This window comes from Camelus dromedarius, chromosome 35 (genome assembly GCF_036321535.1).
Source record: "Camelus dromedarius isolate mCamDro1 chromosome 35, mCamDro1.pat, whole genome shotgun sequence".
In the NCBI taxonomy this organism is placed as follows: Eukaryota; Metazoa; Chordata; class Mammalia; order Artiodactyla; family Camelidae; genus Camelus; species Camelus dromedarius.
In genome coordinates, this window is record NC_087470.1 from 8,167,049 (window position 1) to 8,191,643 (window position 24,595).

Sequence of the window (24,595 nt, forward strand, 5' to 3'; positions counted from 1 at the left end):
TATTTTCAGTCAAGTTTTTTTTTTTTAATTACAGAAATAGATTGCTTCTTTACCTTAAAGATTATGACAATTTTCCAGTGGTTTCATTTTTTTTACATAATACATTCAGTTTATTAAATTTTCTAAGGCAAATTCTCTTCCCAATTTTTCATCTTTGGCTATGAATATTTTGAGTAGCATAATATAGAACCTAGAAGTAGTAAGAAATCTTTTTCTCAACCTCTTTTAAAAAATTCTTCACTCTATGTTCCTGTTGGAAGTTTACATGCAAGAAGATGTATACAATCAGACTTTACCAGGGTATCATCGGTGCAGTTGTCCTTCCAGACCTCTAAATGTGCAACCACGTGTCTCTCAGGTCAACCCTAGAGAGAACTCCATCACGGTCAACATCAAATACCTTGAAGCAAACTAAAGAAAAGAAACTCTTATGGAGGGAAATTACTTTCATATTCTGAAGTATAATACATTTTATTACAAGCTGCCCTAGTAAAATTACTTAGTTCCTCAAACAACTACATTCTGGATTAAGTTCTTATTTGGAGGACACTGTGTCCTTAAACTCCTTTGAACTTGTAGGAATTCCTGTACACTTCACAAGTCTCTCTCCTTATATCATTAGCCAGCTTAGAGAACTCTATCCTTCACTTAAATCTAAAGTTAAATTTCTTTCAAACTGAAAAAGGGCCAAGTTACTATACAATATCTCACAGATTTTGAGAAGGTAATTCAAGCTTTTAAATTAATTTCTAATATTTAAAACTGATCACTTCAGAGTTGATTCTTACAATGCTGAAAGTATTCCATCTATATTAAGAATCAACAAAAATCTGGTACAGTCAGCCCCCTGTATCCATTGGTTCTGCATTCACAGGTATAAACAGTAGATCAATATATAACTTTCCCAGAAAGTTCTCAGAAGCAAGAATATATATAAGTATATATATAACTTTCCCAGAAAGTTCTCAAAAGCAAAACTTGAATTTGCTATTCACTGACAACTATTTACATATCATTTACATTTTATTTGCAAACAATTACATTGTATTAGGTATTACAAGTAACCTAGAGATGATTTAAAGTATACAGGAGGATGTGCATAAGTTATATGCAAATACTATGCCATTTTACATAAGGACTTGAGCATCCATGGATTTGGTATCTGAGGGGTCTCAGAACCAATCCTCAGCAGATAATGAGAGATGACTGTATAAAGATTTTACCTCTCCAATGTAATTAATGTGCACCCAATATTTTTGCCTAAGAACAATTTGAAATATTCAATGAAGTTTATATACAACAAGCTAAAAATCCGAAATATCAGCACTTTGCTAATTAACATCAATATCAGCAAAATTGCTAGTTAGTCTAGTTGGTTAACTTCCACTAGTCCACTGGCAAAAAATAAATATAAGAAAAATTTAAGACAATAATTAACCTAAATTGAGGAACAAAGACTTCAGCCTCTTTAATATCAGAACTTTAATGTGAACAAATAATCTATCACAAAGCCAGGTTAGAGTAATGGTATACTATCAGGGAAGATAAAAGAAATCTAAATTTTTAAGATTAAATAATTATCTAGTTCACACACCCGTGTAATAATTATGCTATTAAATTAACTGAGTGCATCACAGTGCAACATTACTAAAGAATATTGAACTATTAAGTATCATACCCAAAATATGCAGTATTTGTGAAGCTGTATTTTAGAAAGATGCAGTGATAATGACCCTAGTGAATATATAAGAATTAGGTTCCAATTAAATGTAAGCTGCTGCATTTTCCTAAACAAATATGGTTAAGATTTATTAATGTAATATGCTTATAAATTATGCTATAATATTTTAGCTAGGTTTAAAAGATAAATTTAGTATTTAATAAAATTGTTTTATCATAAATTTAATTTTGCTAATAAAATATCAATATACACAGTGATAGAAAATAAGTTGGAATTCAAGTTAAGCAAGACAAATTTACTATATAGACTACCAGAAAATATTTTCTATATGCTTAACATTTTAAAACACATCATGACTGATGTAGTTCGTTTGTCATGAATTGTACATTCATCTGGAAAATCAACCATTATTAATAACAATGATCTTAAATTACTCCACAGTAAAAAAGAATAGATGATTGAACCTTTACACTGACCTCAGTAAAACCTGAGCAAGAGATTGCTATTTGCCAAAGGGATGAAAATTCAAGCCTTAATCAGATGATTTTTTACATGAATGGATGCTAATATTTTTCTCTGTATAGCTTCCAAATTTTGTGATATTTAACACACTTACATTTCTGTCTTTCAGCCAGAGGTCCTCTGCAATAAGCTGATAACCCACAGGATAGCTCCTTAAAATCTATGTGGCTGTCATGATTTTCAACAAAAGCATTAAATAAACCTGTAAAATAGGAACACAGAATAAATCACAGCCAACAAACTTCCTGTTAATAATGACATGCTTATGAAAGGAGGCATGACTTACATAAACTGACGTAGTTTTTAAAAGTTATCAGTAGTTTCCACTGTCTTAAGAAGTTTTTTTCCCCCCTGGCATAATTATAACCAAAATTTAACTTCCTAAAAGAAAATACTATCATTTAGTGTTTGGTTTTGTCTGCCTACCTGTCTCTATCTTATATTAATTCCAAAAGTCAAAAGTGATTGTAGAATGTAAAAAATAAAAATATATTTCAAAAATTTAACTGGAAAAAAGTCAGAGACCACAATTATCCTAATATGGAAAGACTAAGAAGAAAAAGGAAAAAAGAAGAAGAAAAGTTGAACTCTATCAAAGATATACTGTGTTGTTATTAACAAGCTTCATACAGCTCCTTCATGAAGCAAAGGAAACTAACACACTTTGTTATAAGAGAAAGAAATTCTGTACTGCAGTCTTCATTGTGCCACTTAATCTGTATAAATAAATATATTAAATTTCAGAAATAAAGGGCAATTTATAATCTAATCCTGTGGTTTTTAAAATTTTCATAAAAAATAAATGGAATCATTCTGTTTTCAAATGAAATGATTTCTCAATCTCTAATTCTAAAAAGGTAAAAACATAACTGCACTGCTGAAGTGGAAGCTCTGTCTGTTCTAGCTCCCCTAACAAATATTTTTAAAACACACTTTAAGCCTGAAGAATACAGACTATTTCAAGTATCTAATTCTGTGCCCACAAAGAGCAGAAAATTGAAGCTAAGAAGTAGTTAAATGACTTGCTAAAAGTAAGAAATTTTTTTAAAAAGGTCTGAATCAGAAGCAGAACCCAAGCTTTCAGATTTCAAATACAGTTTTTGTGATTATCACCCACAACTACTCCTTGTAAACCTCATTTAAAATATATATATATATAGTAGTGAAAAGTTTAGAGCTAAGTGAGGACCTTAGAGATGTTCTAGTCCAGTGGTTTCTTAATTATTTAAAGGTGGGGGAAGGATACAGCAGTGGAACCTTCTTCTATTTAAAAGATATACAATAGACACTCCTCATCTGAGGAAGAGGTGGGATCATGTGTGGAAGCTAGAGCTTTGCCTATTCAGTGTCCACCACCCTGACCCTGCACCAGATGCTGAGGCACCGCACTGGAGCACAGTTTCATAATGATTGTCTTGGTCAAACTGATTTTATATATGAGAATATTCAGGTGCAGAAAGGTAAACCGACTTACGCAAGGCTCCAAAGGTGGAACAAGGCTCACGTGTTTAGCAAAGAACATTTGTAGAAAATAGAAGGATTCCCACCTTCACTCAGGGATGGACGAATTGGTGGTGAAGCCAATGGGCCAAATGTCTCTAAATCAAATCATCCAGTTCGGGATTGAGCCCTCAGCAACCAATAGCATTTCTCCAGATGAATGATGTCTGATCCTTGCACTAACAATCAAATAAAACAAGATTATAAAATCTCACTCTTCTTTTCTGGACAATTAATTAGTTCATCCTGATAATGTAACTTCTAAAGATACAATTTAATTTCCCAGTTAAACTGTTAAAAACCTACCTAAAACAAAAACTCTGAAAGACAAATATATTGTATCTAAAGTGGCATGTAAATTAAATTCAAATTAACATAAAAGAGGCTTTAAAATGGGAAAAATATTTGCAATTTCCCATTAAGCAGGCTGTTTAATTCCAACATGTAAAATAATAAACTAAGATATTTATTTTTTGCTTCCCACTCTTTTATCTGTATTCACTTTGGTGATTTTAATCTCTATCTTGGATTTGAAAATTCTTGATCATAGTCTCTCCTGGCTACACAGGTAACACACTAATAGCAGAATCTATGTTTGAGTTACCCTGTCACTATGGTAACCACTTACACATTTAATACTTATTAAATAAATGTACAAAAGGGATAGACTTAAGCTTCTCCTTCTTGGCCGTAAAATTCTTACTACCCCTCCTATAAAGGCAAGAGCCTCCTCTGTAGGACAGAGTGTAAATGTATCTCCTGAGAAGGATTCCCAAACAAGGGCTGTCTTTACAGTGTGCTTTTAGATAAGATGTTTTTATGGGACATTTCAATAAAAGGATCAAGGACCTAAGCTTCCCAGTATGGTGGGATTTGTGATGGGCATGGGAGGATGCTCACTTGGGAGGATGAGATGTTAAAGACACTAACAGTGAAAAGGACAGGGCAAGATGAAGGGCGATTGGGAAACAGGAACACAGAGATGTGACATCTACTTCCCACTGTCATCTAAGTGATACCTACTTGAAAGAAACATTTCTACAGTTAAATTCTATAATGGGGGTTATTTAAATGAAGCACACATATACTCAATGAGTAGATCACATAATTTTTAGAGATTCAGAGTACTTTTTACATCAATAACTAGTGTTTATAAATTCCTGTGTGCTAAATAAGTATGTGGAATTATTTTCATTTTGCTTTTAGACTTACTACAGCTTAACCTATTCACTGCACTGATACAGAGTAATTTTTCTAATGAATAAAAATGATAATATACAACCTTGTTAAAGATTCTTTAATTTCTCCATCACCAGATTTATGAACATTTAGGCCTATTTGTCAGGCCCCATTTCTTACCAGCTTTTTCACCAACACCTTACATTTAGGCTATATTGCATTACCCAGAGGTCGGGAAATGTTCTTTCGCACATCCATGTCTTTATTAGGTCCTGTGTCCTCTGAGGAGAATCATTCTCCCCACTTTCACATCCTTCCGTTTTACAGCCTAACCACTAATCCTTCTGTAAACACCTTCTAATGCTTTCCAACCTCACCAGCTACACCAGGGTTTTAACTTCTCTCTTCCACAACTGTCCTCCACTGTATATAGTATCCAATATTCAAGTGAAGTATGAGTCCTCATTTACAGGTCTGTGGCCTCCCTAGATTATAAAGTATTTGGATTCAGAAACCTTGTCCTTTTATCACTGTAGCAGCTAGAATTCATTTCATAGGACCTGATACATAGTAACCACACAATAAATACTTGATGAATGAATGAATGAATGAATGAATAGCCAGAGCAATCTTCACAGCCAAGGCTTCCCCATTCCTGCTCAGTATTCTTTCTTTTTTCTTTTTTTTAGGTTTATTTTTTTAACATTTTTTATTGATTTATAATCATTTTACAATGTTGTGTCAAATTCCAGTGTTCAGCACAATTTTTCAGTTATTCATGGACATATACACACTCATAGTCACATTTTCTTCTGAGTTATCATAACATTTTGTGTATATTTCCCTGTGCTATACAGTGTAGTCTATTCTACAATTTTGAAATCCCAGTCTATCCCTTCCCACCCTCCACCCCCCTGGTAACCACAAGTCTGTATTCTCTGTCTGTGAGTCTATTTCTGTCCTTTATTTACGCTTTGTTTTTGTTTGTTTGTTTTTGTTTTTGTTTTTTAGATTCCACATATGAGCGATCTCATATGTTATTTTTCTTTCTCTTTCTGGCTTACTTCACTTAGAATGACATTCTCCAGGAGCATCAATGTTGCTGCAAATGGCATTATGTTGTCGGTTTTTATGGCTGAGTAGTATTCCATTGTATAAATATACCACCTCTTCTTTATCCAGTCACCTGTTGATGGACATTTAGGCTGTTTCCATATTTTGGCTATTGTAAATAGTGCTGCTATGAACATTGGGGTGCAAGTGTCATCCTGAAGTAGATTTCCTTCTGGATACAAGCCCAGGAGTGGGATTCCTGGGTCATATGGTAAGTCTATTCCTAGTCTTTTGAGGAATCTCCACACTGTTTTCCATAGTGGCTGCACCAAACTGCATTCCCACCAGCAGTGTAGGAGGGTTCCCCTTCCTCCACAGCCTCTCCAGCATTTGTCATTTGTGGATTTTTGAATGACGGCCATTCTGACTGGTGTGAGGTGAGACCTCATTGTAGTTTTGATTTGCATTTCTCTGATAATTAGTGATATTGAGCATTTTTTCATGTGCTTTTTGATCATTTGTATGTCTTCCTTGGAGAATTGTTTGTTTAGGTCTTCTGCCCATTTTTGGATTGGGTTGTTTATTTTTTTCTTATTGAGTAGTATGTGCTGCTTATATATTCTGGAGATCAAGCCTTTGTCGGTTTCACTTGCGAAAATTTTCTCCCATTCCGTAGGTTTTCTTCTTTTATTTCTGGTTTCCTTTGCTGTGCAGAAGCTTGTAAGTTTCATTAGGTCCCATTTGTTTATTCTTCCTTTTATTTCTTCTAGGAGAAAAGTTTTAAATGTATGTGAGATAATGTTTTGCCTATGTTTTCCTCTAGGAGGTTTATTGTAACTTGTCTTATGTTTAAGTCTTTAATCCATTTTGAGTTGATTTTTGTATATGGTGTAAGGGAGTGTTCTAGCTTCATTGTTTTACATGCTGCTGTCCAGTTTTCCCAACACCATTTGCTGAAGAGACTGTCTTTATTCAAATGTATATTCTTGCCTCCTTTGTCAAAGATGAGTAGACTAAAAGTTTGTGGGTTCATTTCTGGGCTCTCTATTCTGTTCCATTAGTCTATATGTCTGTTTTGGTACCAATACCATGCTGTCTTGATGACTGTAGCTGTATAGTATTGTCTGAAGTCTGGGAGAGTTATTCCTCCAGCCTCTTTCTTTCTCTTCAGTAATGCTTTGGCATTTCTAGGTCTTTGATGGTTCCATATGAATTTTATTATGATTTGTTCTAGTTCTGTGAAATATGTCCTGGGTAATTGGATAGGGATTGCATTAAATCTGTAGATTGCCTTGGGCAGTGTGACCATTTTAACAATATTGATTTTTCCAATCCAAGAGCATGGAATATCTTTCCATTTTTTAAAGTCTTCTTTAATTTCCTTCATCAATGGTTTATAGTTTTCTGTGTATAATTCTTTCACCTCCTTGGTTAGATTTATTCCCAGATATTTTATTACTTTGGGTGATATTTGAAAGGGGATTGTTTCTTTGCTTTCTTCTTCTGTTGTTTTATTGTTAGTGTAAAGGAATGAAACTGATTTTTGAACATTAATTTTGTAACCTGCTACCTTGCTGAATTCTTCAATCAGCTCTAGTAGCTTTTGTGTGGACCTTTTAGGGTTTTCTATATATAGTAACATGTCATCAGCATATAATGACACTTTTATCTCTTCTTTTCCAATTTGGATCCCTTTTATTTCTTTCTCTTACCTGACTGCTGTGGCTAGGAATTCCAGGACTATGTTGAATAGGAGTGGTGATAGTGGGCATCCTTGTCTTGTCCCAGATTTTAGTGGGAAGCTTTTGAGTTTTTCACCGTTGAGTACTATGCTGGCTGTAGGTTTGTCATATATAGCTTTTATTATGTTGAGATATGTTCCCTCTATACCCACTTTGGCGAGAGTTTTTATCATAAATTGGTGTTGAATTTTATCAAATGCTTTTTCTGCATCAATTGAGATGATCATGTGGTTTTTGTCCTTTCTCTTGTTGATCTGATGTATTACACTGATTGATTTGCGTATGTTGAACCAGCCTTGTGTCCCTGGGATGAACCCCAGTTGGTCATGATGTATAATCTTTTTTATGTGTTGTTGGATTCTATTTGCTAAAATTTTGGTGAGGATTTTATCGTCTATGTTCATCAGTGATATTGGCCTATAATTCTCTTTTTTTTGTAGTGTCTTTGCCTGGTTTTGGTATCAGGGTGATGGTGGCTTCATAGAATGAGTTTGGGAGTATTCCCTCCTTTTCAATCGTCTGGAAGAGTTTGAGAAGGACTGGTATGAGTTCTTCTTTGTATGTTTAGTAGAATTCCCCGGTGAAGCCGTCCGGTCCTGGACTTTTATTTGTAGGGAGGTTTTTAATTGCTATTTCTATTTCCTTTCTACTGATCGGATTGTTCAAGTGTTCAGATTCTTCTTGATTCAGTTTTGGTGGACAGTATGTTTCCAGAAACTTGTCCATCTCCTCTAGGTTATCCAGTTTGTTTCCATATAGTTTTTCATAATATTCTCGTATGATATTCTGTATTTCTATTTTGTTTGTTGTAATTTCTCCATTTTCCTTTCTTATTTTGCTAATTTGTGCTCTCTCTTTGTTCTTCTTTGTGAGTTTGGCCAGATGTTTGTCGATTTTATTTACTTTTTCAAAAAACCAGCTTTTGGTTTGGTTGATTTTTTCTGTGGTCTTGTTAAACTCTATTGTATTTAATTCCTGTCTGATCTTTATTATTTCCTTCCTTCTGCTGCTTTTTGGGGCTTTTTGTTCTTCTTTTTCTAATTCATTCAGGTGGTGGGTTAAATTGTTTATTTGAGATTGTTCTTCTTTTTTGAGGAATGCCTGTATCGCTATAAACTTCCCTCTTAGCACTGTCTTTGCTGTGTCCCATAGGTTTTGAGTGATTTTGCTTTCATTATCATTTGTCTCAAGGTATTTTTTAATTTCAGCTTTGATTTCCTCATTGATCCATTGTTTTTTCAATAACATATTTTTTAATCTCCATGCTTTCCTTTTTTTCTCCTTTGTTTCTCTGTTGTTGATTTCCAGTTTCATGGCATTGTGGTCAGTAAAGATGCTTGAGATAATTTCTATCTTCTTAAAATTGTTGAGGTTTCTTTTGTGCCCAAGTACATGATCGATCCTGGAAAATATTCCATGTGCACTTGAAAAGAATGTATATCCTATTTTTTTGGGGTGTAATGCTCTGAAATTATCCACCAAATCTAGTTTTTCTATTGTAGTATTTAATTTCTCTGTTGCCTTGTTTATTTTCTGTCTGGAAGATCTGTCTAGTGATGTTAATGCAGGGTTAAAATCTCCAACTACGATTGTATTCCCATCAATATCCCCCTTTATCTCTGTTAGTAATTCTTGTATGTACTTAGGTGCTCCTATATTGGGTGCATATATATTAACGAGTGTAATATCCTCATCTTGTATCACTCCTTTAATCATTATAAAATGTCCTTCTTTATCTTTCTTTATGGCCTTTGTTTTAAAGTCTATTTTGTCTGAAATCAGTACTGCAACATCTGCTTTTCTGGCTTTTCCATTTGCATGGAATATCCTTTTCCATCCTTTCACTCTCAATCTATATGTGTCCTTCTCCATAAAGTGGGTCTCTTGTATGCAGCATATTGAAGGTTCTTGCTTTATTATCCAGTCTGCCACTCTGTGTCTTTTGACTGGAGCATTTAGTCCATTAACTATGAGAGTAATTAATGATAGATGTGTGTTTATTGCCACTTTGAACTTATCTTTGCAGTTGAATTGGTATATCCTCTTTGTTCCTTTCTTCTTCCTTTTGTAGTTTGGTGATTTTCCTTTCTATTATCATGGATTTTATTTAATTTTTGTGACTCCTTTGTAAATTTTTGGCTTGTGGTTACCCTTTTTTGTAAATCTGTCAACCCATTACTATAACTGTTTTTATTAAACTGATAGTAACATGATCTCAAACTCATCCTACTGTTAAAAAAATTTAAAAAAGAAAGAAAAATATTTTCCATATTTCCCTGCCTCCCTCTCCCACTCTCAGTGATTTGTATGTCTTCTTTTATAATTTCATGTTTACTTTATTTGTAATTCATGAGTTATCACCTTTCCAGTTGTGTGTTTCTCATTTCTGTAGCATCCTGCTGCTTTTCTATTTAGAATAGCCCTTTCAATATTTCTTTTAGCATGGGTTTAGTGTTGCTAAACTCCTGCAGCTTTTTTTTTTTTTTGTCTGTGAAACTCTTTATTTCTCCTTCTATCCTCAAGGATAGCCTTGCTGGATAAAGGACCCTAGGCTGCATCTTTTTTTCATTCAGGGCTTTGAATATATCTTGCCACTCCCTTCTGGCCTGTAGTGTTTGTGTAGAGAAATCAGCTGAGAGCCTTATGGGGGTTACCTTGTAACTTACTCTTTGCTTTTCTCTTGCTGCCTTTAGAATCATTTCTTTAACCTTGACCATGGCCATTTTGATTATGATATGTCTTGGTGTGGGTCTATTTGGGTTCTTCCTGTTTGGGACCCTCTGAGCTTCCTGTACTTGGATATCTGATTCCTTCTTTAAGTTTGGGAAGTTTTCAGTCATGATTTCTTCAAAAACCTTTTCAATCCCCTTTGATCTTTCTTCTCCTTCTGGGACCCCTATTATGCAAAGATTGGGACGCTTTATATTATCCCATAGGTCCCTTATGCTATTTTCATTATTTTTTATTTGCTTCTCTTGTAGTTCTTCTGAATGGGTGCTTTCTATTGCCCTGTCTTCTAGATCACTAATTCGTTCCTCTGCATTATCTAGTCGGCTTTGCACAGCTATTAGATCATTCCTCATCTCTGTCAATGAGTTTAACCATTCTACTTGGCTCTTCTTTATAGCTTCAATTTCATTTTTGACATATTTTATATCTCTAAACACTATCTCTTTTAATTCCTTCAGCAATTCGATCACTCCTTTTTTGAAATCTTGATCTAGTAGGCTATCAATGTCTATTTTGTTGATCTTTCTTTCAGGGGATTTCTCTTGTTCTTTTAATTGGGAAAGGTTTTTCTGCTTCTTCATCTTGCTCATACCTCTTTGGCACTGTGGTTTATGGAGTATCAGTTGTTTATTTTGGTCCTTAAGCATTTTATATATCTGATGCCTATTTAGGAATAGAACTTAGGGAAAAAAGAAAAAAAAATAAGAGAGAGAGAGAAAGAATTTTAAAAGTAGGGAGAAAGAGGGTTTGAAAACAGAGTATAATGAATAATAGAAGAGTGAGTTGAAGCAGAGTATTAATCGGGTTGAGACGTCCTTTTGAAACCTTTACCATAAAAGGGGGGGAGATGAATAGACGTATTTGAGACCTGTGTCTAATCAATAGCAGGACATCAAAACCCAAGAGAAATAGAAATGAATTAAGAAGTAAAGATTAAGAGAGTAATAGATAATAGAACAGGTAAAAACAGATTTAAAAAAAAAAGGGGGTGTTTGTCGGTGTTCTCCTGGAGTCTGTGTGCTTTTAATATGAAGTCTTTCTGTCTTCGTCCTGTTTTGGAAGCTCCACTTGCTGTTTTCAGAGGCCCTCCGTTGGCCCCTACTTCTGTGCTGCTCCCAGAACCTGTCGGCAAGCTGATCGTTCCTCCTCCTAACACTGGGTCAGGTGCAGCTCTCCTCTGCTGTGGGCGGGCGGGTCGCTGCCCCTCCGGATACCACAGTCAGTTGTTGCAGACTGGCCGGGTAGGAGGGCGGGTCGTGCCCCCTCTCAGCACCTCGGTCAGGGGCTGTGTTCCTGCCCGAAAGGCGGGGGGCCTCTCTCGCTCTACCTGCGCTGCCGCCGGTAGCTCAGCTGCTCTGCGCGGTTGCGCGCTCCGCCCTGGTCGGCGCTCCGCAGGTGGGCTCGGGGAAGACCGAGGGACAGCCCTGTCCCTGCTCCGAGCCAGAACCCAGCTCCTTGTTTGTCTTTGTGGAGCAAGTTCTCTGAGGGACCAGGATGGAAGGATCCTATCTGCCCCGGGCTGCAGGCCAGTCTCAGTCTGGCTTTTGAAGCTGCTAAACCCTTCGGTGCGGATGCAGGATTCGCCCCCGCCCCCACCTGAGTGCTCAGCGCGGAGGATATGGCTGCTGTGCCTGAGCCCCGCCTCTCTTCCCCCGAAAACTTTCCGCGGGTTTTCAGAGATGGGGGTGTGCACCCTTCCCCCGAGAGCACATCAACCTTGCTGTTTTATGGAGGGCCCAGTTTGTTCTGCCCTGTGCAGCCACAGCCACGGCGCGCAGCCCCTTGCATTCCCCCGGGGCTACCTCCGTGCAGCCGCCCCCATCCTCCGCCCGGCTTGTGCAGCCTGGCCCTGCCCACCGCTGCCAGCCCGCGTCTCAGGCTGGGTGTCGGGGGGACACTCTGTGCCCGTTTAACTTAGTTCTGTTAGTCAAGGGCTGCTCTGTACAGATCCGTGCCTCGGAGGCTCCCCCTCCGTCCCGCTGGCCTCTCAGTTGGAGAGGGGAGACCCAGCGAGCGAGGGCCAGTCCTCCTTTGCCGCTCCCTCCCCGCGGGACCCATCCCGCGCTGCTTTGCCTTTTTTTCTTTCTTTTTTCCTTTTCTCCTACCAGCTTTTTGGTGTCTTTATCTTTTGAAGAGGGCGATGTTCTGTCGGAGTTCCACAGGTGCTCTGGTTGTCTGAGTGGGTCTGTAGATGTGGGTCTTGGTGTATTTGTGGGAGAGGGTGACCTGCGAGAGTCCTTCTACTCCGCCAACTTCTGAATCCCCTCCTTATTCTTTTTTGTGAATTTTCTCATTTCCCTGCTACCCCATCATTGGCCTCCAAATTCTATTTTAAATACTTGCCCCAGTTGATGGTACTAAGCTGTAGTCTTGTACCTTTTCATGAGAGGAAGCAACAAACATTATTATTCAATGTCAGCATTTATTTTTTAACTTAAAGTTTGGCTTAGATTTAAGACAAAGCTCTTGGAAACAAATAGACCTAGATGTGAATCCTGGCTCTGCCGATTAGTCAGTGTCTAACCCCAGCCTCTTGCTCCCTCCATTTCCTCATCTGTGACCTGGGGTAAGATTCAGATATGAGGATTAAATGAAAATAATAGAGAGAGAGTGCCTGACAAAGTAAGTGGTAGTTTTTCTTATCTTTTTAACTTTGGCCGAATCTGGGTGAACCATTTTGAAAATGAACTCTTATTCCATTAAAAAAAAAAGTTTTAAAATTGGTCATCTCCATACATATCCAAATGAGTGTTGTTAAATTGTTAGTCAAACCTTTTGATAATTGTCTCCAAAATCAGTTTAAACTCAAATAGCAGCAAAGTCTTTCTTGTATTTTTTTTTTTTTAAGGAAAAAACAGCATAGCTGAGCCTTAACCTTATTTAGCCTTGATTTGAATGATTTTTAGCAGATCCACTCTTAGAAGCAGAAACATTTCCACCAATGAGTCTATTTCATAGTATTTTTCCCCTAGTAGCTAGTTGTTAAGCCCCTATTGTGTGCCAGAAGATGTGCTAGTTTCTGGGGACATATTGGTAAGCAGAAATGCACATGGTCCCTGCTGCTGTGGAAGTTGTAGTTACTGAGGGAGACAAGTGAGTCTATCACTGAAAATAAATGAAAAATTGCCATTATTAAAGTTGTTAGGAAGGAGACATACAGGTGCTGTGAAAGTATGTGCAAACTTCTTATGATCCGAGGTTGAATGGTGAATTTAGGAACAAAAAATTGGCCAGTGAGTTGAAGTAAAGAGATGTTATGGGCATATGGTTTGAAATGAGCTCAGACACAAGGTGAGCCTGCCCTCGGCATGGACCAGAACATGCCACAGTTTCCAGCACCACTCCAAAGAATGCATTTCCTGGTTTGGAGCCTTCTTTAAAATAAGTGCCCATGATATATAACTTCTCAATGTGATACTCTGGAAGGAACTACATAATTTAGGAATAATTTAATTATTTCATAATTTATTCATGCTATATTGATAAACATTAAATTCACACACTTTTTCTTTTAGATACACCAAGCAGAGGCATCTGAGAAAATTGGCTGTAAAGTAGAATCTTTTCAGAGAGTGTCAGAGTGTTGATCTGCATTACCCGTAGTGAGAATTTGAATTTGAAGCCATTTGGCTGAATGGGGTAGCATAAGAAACACTGTTGGCAGAAGAATAGGTAGCCCACAAAGTAGCAGTGGAGGATGACCACAGGATGAGAGGTGTGAACAGTGTGTTCCAGAGAGCAGGCAGGACTGTGCTTGGGATGGCCCATCTCAGAGCCAGCAGGCAGCCCCAATGTCCCATCTCTCCAAGGCATTCCAGGTTCACATAGACAAGAACCCAGCTTGGCACCGTGGCAGTGGGGTACCATTTCTCCTTGTCCTGTCCAGCTGAGCTAACGGGGCATCCTTTGGGGAAAATGTTGCCTCTCTGGTCTCTTTTAGGGCTTTGGAAGTTGTCTGGGAGGCTCTGTTCCCATGTAACATGTTAGGGCATGGAGCCTCGGGGGAAGAGCTGCCTGCCATTGGACTGTAGGTGATTTCTTGTTCTGAGCTGATAAATTTAAGATGAATTCCATTCATCTAAAGATTTTTAAGTTCATCTCTCTAGGCAAACCTAAATGAGTTTTAGTTAAATGAGGTACCAAAATAGGCAACTGAGCAAGGACTTGTCTTCCAAAAGCATTTGTGAGTCATGATGCAGTTTCTAGAGGCATAGTGTTGTGCATGGTGGGCAAGTTCCCAGCCCTCCCCAAGAGTATTTGTGCTAGGTATTTACCCTAATGGGTCACAAGCCTTTCACTTTCACCTTCCCAGGAATGCCATTGGAACTAGGAATTTCCCTAGCTCTTCAATCGCTCTGTATTTGGAATTCCTCCCTCAGGGTGCAGCAAACTTGTTTTGACCTCAGGGACTTCTCAATTGCTGTTCTCTGCCTAGAACATTCTTCCCCTAAGAATCTGAATGACTGATTCCTTCTCAATGGAAGGTCAGCTCCAGTGTGACCTCAGGGATACTTTCCCTAATATCTAGATAAAGTACCACTGCCTGCCACCATCATAGTCCTTCAGACCTGGGTTCATTGCTTGCTGACTTGTTCATATTCTGTTCCCCCCAACACAGACACAAGAATATAAGTTCTGTGAAAGCATGGATCTTGTCTCCCTTGTTTACATGTTCTTAAGCCTGGTAGAGAGTTAACTTCCCAACCTGCTGCATGTGATAGTAGGCAAAAAGTTTACCCCTTTGGACATAAAATGGGGATAACATCACCTGTGCTTTCTGCCTCATAGAAAAAATGAGGACCTGGAGTTAGGGTGCTGAAGATATTCTCCCAGAAACTTGTGATTAATTTTTTGATTCCATATATATATATTATATATATATATAGCAAATATCAATACCATTGATCCAACTACATAACCCCAAAAAACTTAGAACACATTTTGTGCTTCTCTTTGCTTTGTTTCCCACTAAACTACTCTTTAAACAATAGTAATCAGTTTGTCCGGAGGCCATATCCTTAAGGTCCCTCCCTTCAGCGCCCTTCCTTCGCAGCCTTTTTATTGCCTTAAGTCTTTCCAGGACCACTGCTAATTGTCTTCCAACCAGTAGTTCAGTTTGTGTTCTTTCCCCTCTTCCACCTCCCAAATTTGTCATTCACACTGCAGGAAAATAATTGTTGTGGAAGGCAAATTCCACACCAATACTGCTTATTTTAATAATCATGTAATGACTTGCTTTGCCACAGGATCATGTCCAAATGCCTTGGAAAGCCATGTAAGACAGTCTTTCTCTGTGTGCTTCTGCAACTCTCAAGCTTCACCTCTTGCCCCTCTGTCATTTCTAAATCATCAGTGCACACACCATGGACACAATGTGCACAGTCACATGCCATGCACTAGCCATCTCAAACTGTTTGCAGTGCAGAGAGGAAGGTACTAGGTTGCCAGATGGCTTCACTCCCCACTATTTGTGGTGTCCACCTTGCCTTGTCAAACACCTGCCCATCTTTCAAGAGTCAATTCAAATGTATCTATTCTGAAAGACCATTCCAGACACTTGTCCTCTGCCCACCACTTCCAAGAGCTCCTCATTTCTTTCTCTACACTGCCTCTGAGCCTTGTATTATATGTATTATAATACCCATGCCAGAGATCATCTCTGCCTCCTCCTCAGTGCTCCTTCATGGTCAAGTTATTTGATTCATCTCCTGAGCTTCCTGGGCCAGGCATTATAATTGGCATGTAAACAATATCCGGAAAAGAATGAAACAACCAAATTCAGTGTACTTATTATCTAGTAGAGGGCTTTGTTCAATAGCATACTTTTGACTGATATTTGAAAAATTGAAAGATCTCCTTGAAGGTTAGAGGTAGGAAGAAGGGATATTGTATTTATGCTGTTAATAGATATCAGTTGAATGGCCAAAATATTTTGTCAATGAGCTAGTGTTAACTGAACATTTACTGTGTTCAGAGTTCTGGATTTGGCCATTTGCAGGGGATTCTTGAAATAGCTTTTGGACATTTCTGAAATGACTCTGGCTTTATCATTTTATTCGGTCAAAACGTTAAATGGTCAGCAAAGGTTCTTGGCTTCCAGGCACTTTAGAACAAAGTGCCTGAATGTTTTTTCATCCACTACCCTCTAAAAGGAATTTGAAACACTGTGTCCTTTCCTCATCCATTTAAAAATAACTAAAATTTTTATCTTGACTTTAAATCATTATAAAAGTTTGTGCTTCTGATATTATAAATATTGATTTACAAAAACCACTCTTTTTAATGTACACAATGGGAGCTAAATTAAATACCAAAGTGATTTTGTATCTACCGTGTCATCCATATAAAAAACACATTATAAACAAACTCTTCTAGAAAATCCAGGAATTTTACATAGTTGTTTCCCTTGTGGAACTCATTTCATTCCTCTTCTCCTATAAAATTTAATTCCCATATAACAATCTTATGTTTGATATCTTTTATTGATTACCTTACAAGTGCATTCTTAACTCACTATCATCCATGTACACAGCAAGATAAACCTCCATTTACCCACCCCTTTGCTCAGGACACCTGCTGGACGTTGGTTGAACATCTCTTACTTCAAGAGACAGAAAGAGTCCTCACAAAATTGGGAAAGAGGAAAAAGAAAAGTAGAAAAGGAAATCAGTGCAGGACCTGACTTTTGGTGAGGGAGCCAAAAAGGGGAAAACACTTTTACTGGGACACACACAGAGAGATCAGTTGGGATTAAAGGAGATCCAATGATGGTGAGAGGAGTGCACAGCAGATGCTTGGCTGACAGAACTGAAAGAAACCAACACAAAATATCCCTGCAATCAATCCCCAGACCTTGACTTGAGCTGCTGATGCTGAGCTAGGAATGTCTGCTGAAGCTGAGGGAGAGGGCTAAGACTGATGGCACAGACTGAGTCTCATGGGGTTGGAGTGCGTTGTTTTCTGTGATTGGTAGTGTCTACAGAACAGAACTGCCTGGGACCTGAATTCAAAAAGCAACATTGCTGATGCACATAGTGTGGATTATCTAGGTATCTCATGGACATATTCACTATCTGTGAAGATCCAGGGCCCAATTTGGCATTTTTGCAATAGAGGAAAAGCAGGGCTCTATCAGAACCATCATAATTTTGGTTTGAGGGACCCAGGGGAAGTTGGAGTTGAAATCAGAATCCATGGCCAAAGAATCTGCACATTTCATAGGCAAAACTGTGATTTTTATTGGGTCCAAGGCAGACAGTGTGGATACGCTCTGTGGTTGTCTTGGTGGTCCCATGCCACAAGGAAGAGAGAGCCAAGAGCAGAGATCTGGGTGCACAGAAGGGGAAGTTGAAGCCTTTCCATCAGCCTTGTCTACCACATGCAAATGTGACAATAGGGATGGCACTGACCTGGTACTGCACTGAGGACCCAGCTGGGGGACTGAAGGATCATTGCAGCAAGCCCTAATGCATGAGATCTTTGGATTTGTTTCCACTGGTGTCTCTGTGTAGAATTTGGACATTCCCATGGCAATAGAAAGGACAAAGGAACTGTCATGAGTGTGTATTGGAGACATTCCAACACCACATACCACAGCCTGCACCCCAGAAATGGTTTGGAAGTCTCAATTCCAATACAAGGAGGAGCCCTAGCCACTCTCCAATCTGTGATAAACACCTAACCAAAATGAGGCTCTGCAAAACAACAAAAGTAGATTGTGTTTACCACAACAAAAACCACATCGGCAATCAGAGAAATAACAGGCAATGCACACAAAAGAATGACATGGCATCACACCATACCAAAAACAGATCTCACAGCAATATCATGGAAATGTGCACAGCCAACATAGGAAATCTTCCACTTACAAAAAGCCCTTCAAGTCTACAATAGATAACTGACAATCTTTAACCCATAAAGATTGAGAGATATAATAAAATGAAAAAGAAGAACCATTCCCAGACCCAACCTCCATCACAATTGGAAACTGAACAAAAACTAAATTAAAAAAAGGAAGCATGTGAACACCCTTATCTACAGAACAGACTGAAATAAAAGTTAGATTATGACTACTTCTTAAAAAAAGTTTTGGTTTTCTAAAATGTATGAATTTTCAAAGCCACATTTTATATTCTCCACCACCTTTTTCTTGTCCGTGAGCCTGAGTTAGGTGTTCACTCAGTGACCAAGAAGATCTCAGGTGTTGTCAGCAGGACCTAAAGCAAGCCTCCTCCTACTTGCTTCATCAAAAGAAAATCGACGTATAGTTCCTGCCACTGAGCTGAGAAAACAGGCAGTGAAAAGACATTCAACATTGTTAATCATCAGAGAAATGCAAATTAAAACCACAGTGAGATATTACCTCATGTCCATCAGGATGGCTATCATCAAAAAGACCACAAAAACACAAACATGTAACAACAATGTGGAGAAAAGAGAACCCATATATACTGTTGGTGTATAGTTTATACAGAGACTAGTGTGTGAGAGCTGAGTCCTGGAGGCCTGTGATTTATCCAGGACGTCAAGCTATTGCAGGCAGCATGTGGTGCTTGAAACCAGTTTTCAGCCCTGGCTTTCCATGGGCATCAGTCTCCCCAGGAGCTGAGTCCCCCAACATCACACACCCCCACCCAGAGATTCTGATACAATTGGCCCAGGCAACCAGATTTGAAAAGCTTCCTACTTGATTCAAAGTGTAGTCACATTGAGAGACACTGTGAGCAACTAGTTCACTCTGGGTTTAGTCAGTATAGTTTATATACCCAAACTAGGAACAGTAGGAACAATAGAAATGCAAACTATTACAACCACTATGGAAAGCAGGACGGTGGCTTCTCAAAAAAATTAAAATAGAACTAATATATGATCTAGCAATTCCGCTTCCTGGTATTCATCCAAAGAAAATGAAAACATTAACCTAAAAAGATATATGCACCCCAATGTTCATGGTAACCTTATTTACAATTGCCAAGATATGGAAGCAAACTAAGTGTCCGTCAACAGATGACTGGATAAAGAAGTTGTGGTATATATAAAATGGAATATTACTGAGCCATAAAAAAGAATGAATGTTGCCATCTGCAGCAATATAGATGGACTTGGGGAGTATTATGCTGAGTGAAATAAGTCAGACAGAAAAAACAAATACTGTAGAATATCACTTATATATGAACTCTGAAAAAGAAAACTAGTGAACGTAACAACAACAACAACAACAACAACAAAAACAGACTCACAGGTACTGAGAACAAACAAATGGGCATCCATGGAGACAGGGAAGAGGGGAGGGCAAGACTGGGGTAGGGGATTAAGAGGTACAAACTACTACGTATAAAATAAATAAGCTACAAGGATATGTTGTACTGCACAGGGAATATAGCTGATATCTTATAATAACTATAAGTGGAGTATAACCTTTAAAAACTGCAACCTGAAACATATAATATTGTACATCAACCCTACCTCAATTAGAAAAACGTCGAAGACCAGTTTGCCCCATATAACACAGGTCCCTCCAGTTTTGCCTCCTTTTCCTATCTGTAGGGCTCAGTGTCATCATCTGTTAAATAAGGTACTCAGGCTAGAAGGCCAGCTCTACTTCAAGAATCCCGTAAATCTACTGAAAACAAACTAAATGATCAAATGAGAAAACTCAACCCCAGCATGAGCAATCCTTACTGCTGGCAGAAGTTTCATCTCCACCATGATGAAATGAGGACTAAATAGTGTGAACTTGTTCCTTGCTTTCATGGACAGGAAGACACAGCTAATGTTACATGAGATTTAAGAAGTAGGGAAAACAAGACACATACTGCACTAAACTTAATACTCTCATCTGCCTTTGCTTTCCCTTCCTTGCACATTTACTGGAGGTGAGATGTGTTTAATTAAGGTTATATACCAATAAAAACCAAATTATAATTTGATTTTACCCATCAAATTTGTGTATATAGAAAATGTTTTCCAATAATAAAAATAACATTTATTAACCATATAATTTCAAATAATTTTAAAACACAAAGAGTAGAAAGTAAGAGTTATCTATCTCTTGCCAAGATATATTTTATTTCCTTTAAGGAGTTTAACACATGTCATTCAAAACCTTTTCTTATATATATATACATAAAGTATATTTTAAGTAAAATGAAATAATACTATGTGTAAATTTTACAACTTGCTTTTTCATTTGACAATATATACTGTAGACATCTTTTCATTTGAATTAACATTGCTTTCCCTCATTCTTTTTAAAGGCTGAATAGTATTCTACTGTCCAGATGAAATAAACTGTATTAAGCCCTACCTACTGAGCCTGGTCCTCTCCTCCCTAAGGTTCAGGCCCCTGCATCTATGAAGGGGAGACATGGTCTGGGGGGAAGAGCAGGATGTGCAGACAGAGGTGAGCAGGCAGGGAAGCAGGGCCAGCTGACTGCCACTTTCTGCCCCTCCCCTCTGGCTTTCAGCAACACTTCCTTCATCCTACAGTTACATGAACTGCCTGTTTCTCCTTTCAAGTTTCAAAATTCTCTGCACTCAAAGAATTTTGGAGAAACATTACATGAGCATTTTCTGATTGTTCATTTCAGATTCCTCCTTCTCTCTGACAACAACACATCTGTCACTAATCTAAATACTCATGAAGCAAGACCAGCGAACTCACAGAAAGCAAGAGGGGAAGGACCCCCTTGATCTTTCAGTCAACATGGAGGGTTAAAATTGTCCAATTTAAAAATACAGCTGGGCAGATAAGAATAAGAGATACTAAAATATTTAAATCAAATTCTTGTGGTTAACTGAGTCATATTGCCAAGCATTTAAGTCATCCTCACTCCAAGAAAAATATTTTATCAGGAATCTGGCCCTTAACAAATCCTATAAAACAGAAGTCAAATAGGACTGTCTGCAGACTGATGGTAAGAGTCTATTATTCTCAGAATGCTGGGCCTTTAATTTCAGAATGAAATCCAAGCATGTTACCCAAGCAGCTTATACGTTACACAGGAGATGTTGGACATCGATGGGACAGTTCTGTATTACTTTGTCAACAACATCTGAGATGGATTCCATAAAATCTGGGTTGGCAAACTGAATTTTATACAGATATAAAAGAAACATTACACATTTCTCTCAGCAACTTTTTTAAAAAAAGTAACTTTAACAAATACAGAATTCACTATGCCTTTAAAACTGTCACATTGGAATGAATGTGTCAAATTAATCCAAGTGACTCTGTGCATGGAGTGATGGTGACATGTCCCCTCAAGAGATGAAATGTGTGGGTTTAGAGAGGGAAAAAATCAAACAGTAACAAAGACAGACCAGCCCTGTGTTAGAATACACAGTGACTCACACTTTATATGAGATTGTAAAAAGCAAGTGCTCAGTGTATGTGACATGTAATGAAAAATATTGTGAGTAGATAATGAGCATGTGATGTATAGACACTAATGTCATGAAAAAGTTAGCCAGGATATAAGAAAAAACCTAGTCAGTGACTCATACTGTAAACCTGAGCTAGAAGACTGGGAAGGGGGAATGGTGGTGGCTTCTAAGTGAAACAATCAATATGGTAACAATCATGTTATTGAGTAAAAAATCTTACATTCAATTCCATAAGTGAAATAAGCTAAAGTATAAGTAATTCAGTTACAAAATTCTGAAATATGCTTTAAAAATCATGGAAAGTGTTGCTCGAGGGAAGAAGAAGGTGCCATGCAGCTGTTCACTGGACATTGTTGGTTTATGTCTATTTTAACTGAAGACTATCAAGAGCGAATGAGTGCCGTGATATCAGGTACAGTCAGACATGCATTGTGTGCCATTTCCCTGAACAAACAGTCATACACATCGAAGAACAGGCAGTGGTTTGTATTTACCTATTAAATGTAAACTGAATGAGGCAGAAAATTATACCAAAATAGAAGTAAAATCCAATTTACTTAAACCTTAAAATATTGCCTCTTAGTTACTGTTTTTGCAAAAGCAGTAATCATTCTTTGTGACTACTCATTAAACTGATGATATCTCTAATTCTTCTTTCCAAGGCTGTCCTCAAACAGAAGCTTTAACTTGCAGCAGGGAACACAGCAGGACCAGCTGTATTGGGTTAAAAGTTGGACTGAGGACGGATCGTCATGTGTGATGGGAAGGTTATATGTACGATATAGTACTCTTATACAGAGGCAAATTCTGATCAAGCCTCGAGATTAACTAGTTTTCATATCAGTAGGAGATGAATTTCAAATCCATTATCTTCTATTGCTCTTAAAGCTGCTTCCTAACCACTCTTGGTTTAACCAACCATTAACTGTTTAACAGATACCCAGACCCAAAGTGGAGCACGATGAAACACCCAGTCAAGGGCGTGGACCACGCAGGAGCCAGAGCAGCCACTGAAGCTGCAGCCTACACTCCCAAGGTCCTCCCTAAAAGGTGGCCACCTCACTCGGGAGCCCCACGGAGAGCCACTCTTGCACACACGAGGTGGCAGCACTGCTCCACACACGTCATTCTCTGCACACTCAGAAAGCAAATGTCTTATCTCTGAGTGAAAGAAAATTTCAGGGCCTGGGAACCTTTCCTAGCCAACATCGATAATCAACTTCTTCTGGCTGATGGCATTGTTCCCTGTGTGCTCTTTGATCCACTTCCGCGGATCCATGACATACTTGGCAAACTCCTTGACTATATTGGGGCAAATGTGACAGTACTTCTCCTGCAGACACACACACACAGACACACAGAGATATCACCAGGCATTAGCCGCCACCCTGTCTGCCCTCCGGCAAACACCCAATAACTCCAGCACCACAAACCCCCGACATCAGTCCTGCCCACGGCCACAGCTCCAAGGGACACTTACTGGGCTCAGTGATGTCTAACAGCTATGCTCTGGCCATGTACTCTGCTTTCTTTCCAGCTCTGATGTTAGTCCCAGCCTCACTGTGTCACATGTTGCTGCCTACTATCTGAGATGATGTCTGACGGTGCCTACCAAGTCCCTAGTCTCCATCTCCTCTCTTCTTACTCCTTGTATGCCCCCACGTGGCACCTGCCCAGGCACTCACTGCCACCCACTGGGACCAGCAGATCCGCATCGCAGCCCAATTCAGATCTGAAGGCAGCAGATCTGGCCCTGTGCTTACCACATCTGATTGGCAGGTGGTTAACCTGCTGTGCGGTCTGACACAGCACACTCAGTGGCTCCATGACACAGAGTGAGTGCCTAGGCACGTGGGATGCACAAGTGAATAAAACACACAGATCCCTGTCCACTGGCCCATACGCTGGCTGAGAGTCAGAGTAACCAGTGACGGTGATAAATAAGTAAATGGCACAGCACTTTGTAAGGTTCTGGGACCATGAACCAAGAAAAGCCCAACTTTGGCAGGATGGAGCTGCCACACATTGGGGCATGAGAACCCGCTCAGTGCCAGCCCCAGCCTGTGCTGTGCAAAGTGTTTCCTCAGCTGGTGATGCCTGAATGGGGGTCTCTGGGTTGATCATCTGTCCTTAGAGCTAACCTCACAAGAACAGCAGTTGGCCCCTGGGTACTGGATTCTGAAAGTCAGCTTCCTGTGGGCCAGATGGGCTTTGTTCAATGCCTGCACTGTGTCAGGCCCAAAGCTGGTGCTCAGGAGGACCTCTGAAGGCATTTTCACAATACTAAGTTCAAAATTTCTTAGAATCCCTGAAACAAAACCTAATACCATCCTTGGTATACTCTGCACAACTGTAAGACTGATGGGCCAGACTTGCTACACACCCCTGTGCTCACTGATAACTGAGTGAGTGGGTCACTCCATACAACTTCAAATCTACCAGGCTAAGGGCAGAAACAGTAAGTTGTCCTAAGACACTAGGTCAATGTCTCGCAGCATCTCAGAGGCTTAACTGAAGGCAGGAAGTGCCTCCACAGAGTTGATGGTGTGCAATGTGTCAGCCCCAAGACCTGGACCACCACTGCCCCCACCAACAGGATCCACACATCCACAGGCCCACTCCTGCCCACAGGGGCAACAAGACACAGGGTAACTCTGACCCACTCCCACAGAGAGAAGTGGGGCAAGAACTAACTGACAGCAGGGTTGGGGTGGCTGACCTGCAGGGAACACAAGGAGCTCTTCCACTTCCGACCTTCATGGCTGAGTGATACATTGTCACTGACCAAATGGGCCAAACCTGG

The 24,595-nt window shown here is 39.0% G+C and overlaps 1 protein-coding gene across 1 annotated transcript in view; it reads right to left on the reverse strand.

Annotated features, from left to right (window-relative positions):
- Window positions 1-158: 158 nt before the first annotated feature.
- The window catches only part of LOC116155268 (uncharacterized), a 359,531-nt gene continuing 335,094 nt past the window's right edge, over window positions 159-24,595 (reverse strand). The window contains exons 7-9 of the mRNA XM_064482310.1: window positions 3,751-3,882; window positions 2,298-2,405; window positions 159-411 (exon numbers count right to left, since the gene is read on the reverse strand). The gene's annotated coding sequence lies outside the window, so the exon portion shown is untranslated. The remainder of the gene's footprint in view (window positions 412-2,297; window positions 2,406-3,750; window positions 3,883-24,595) is intronic.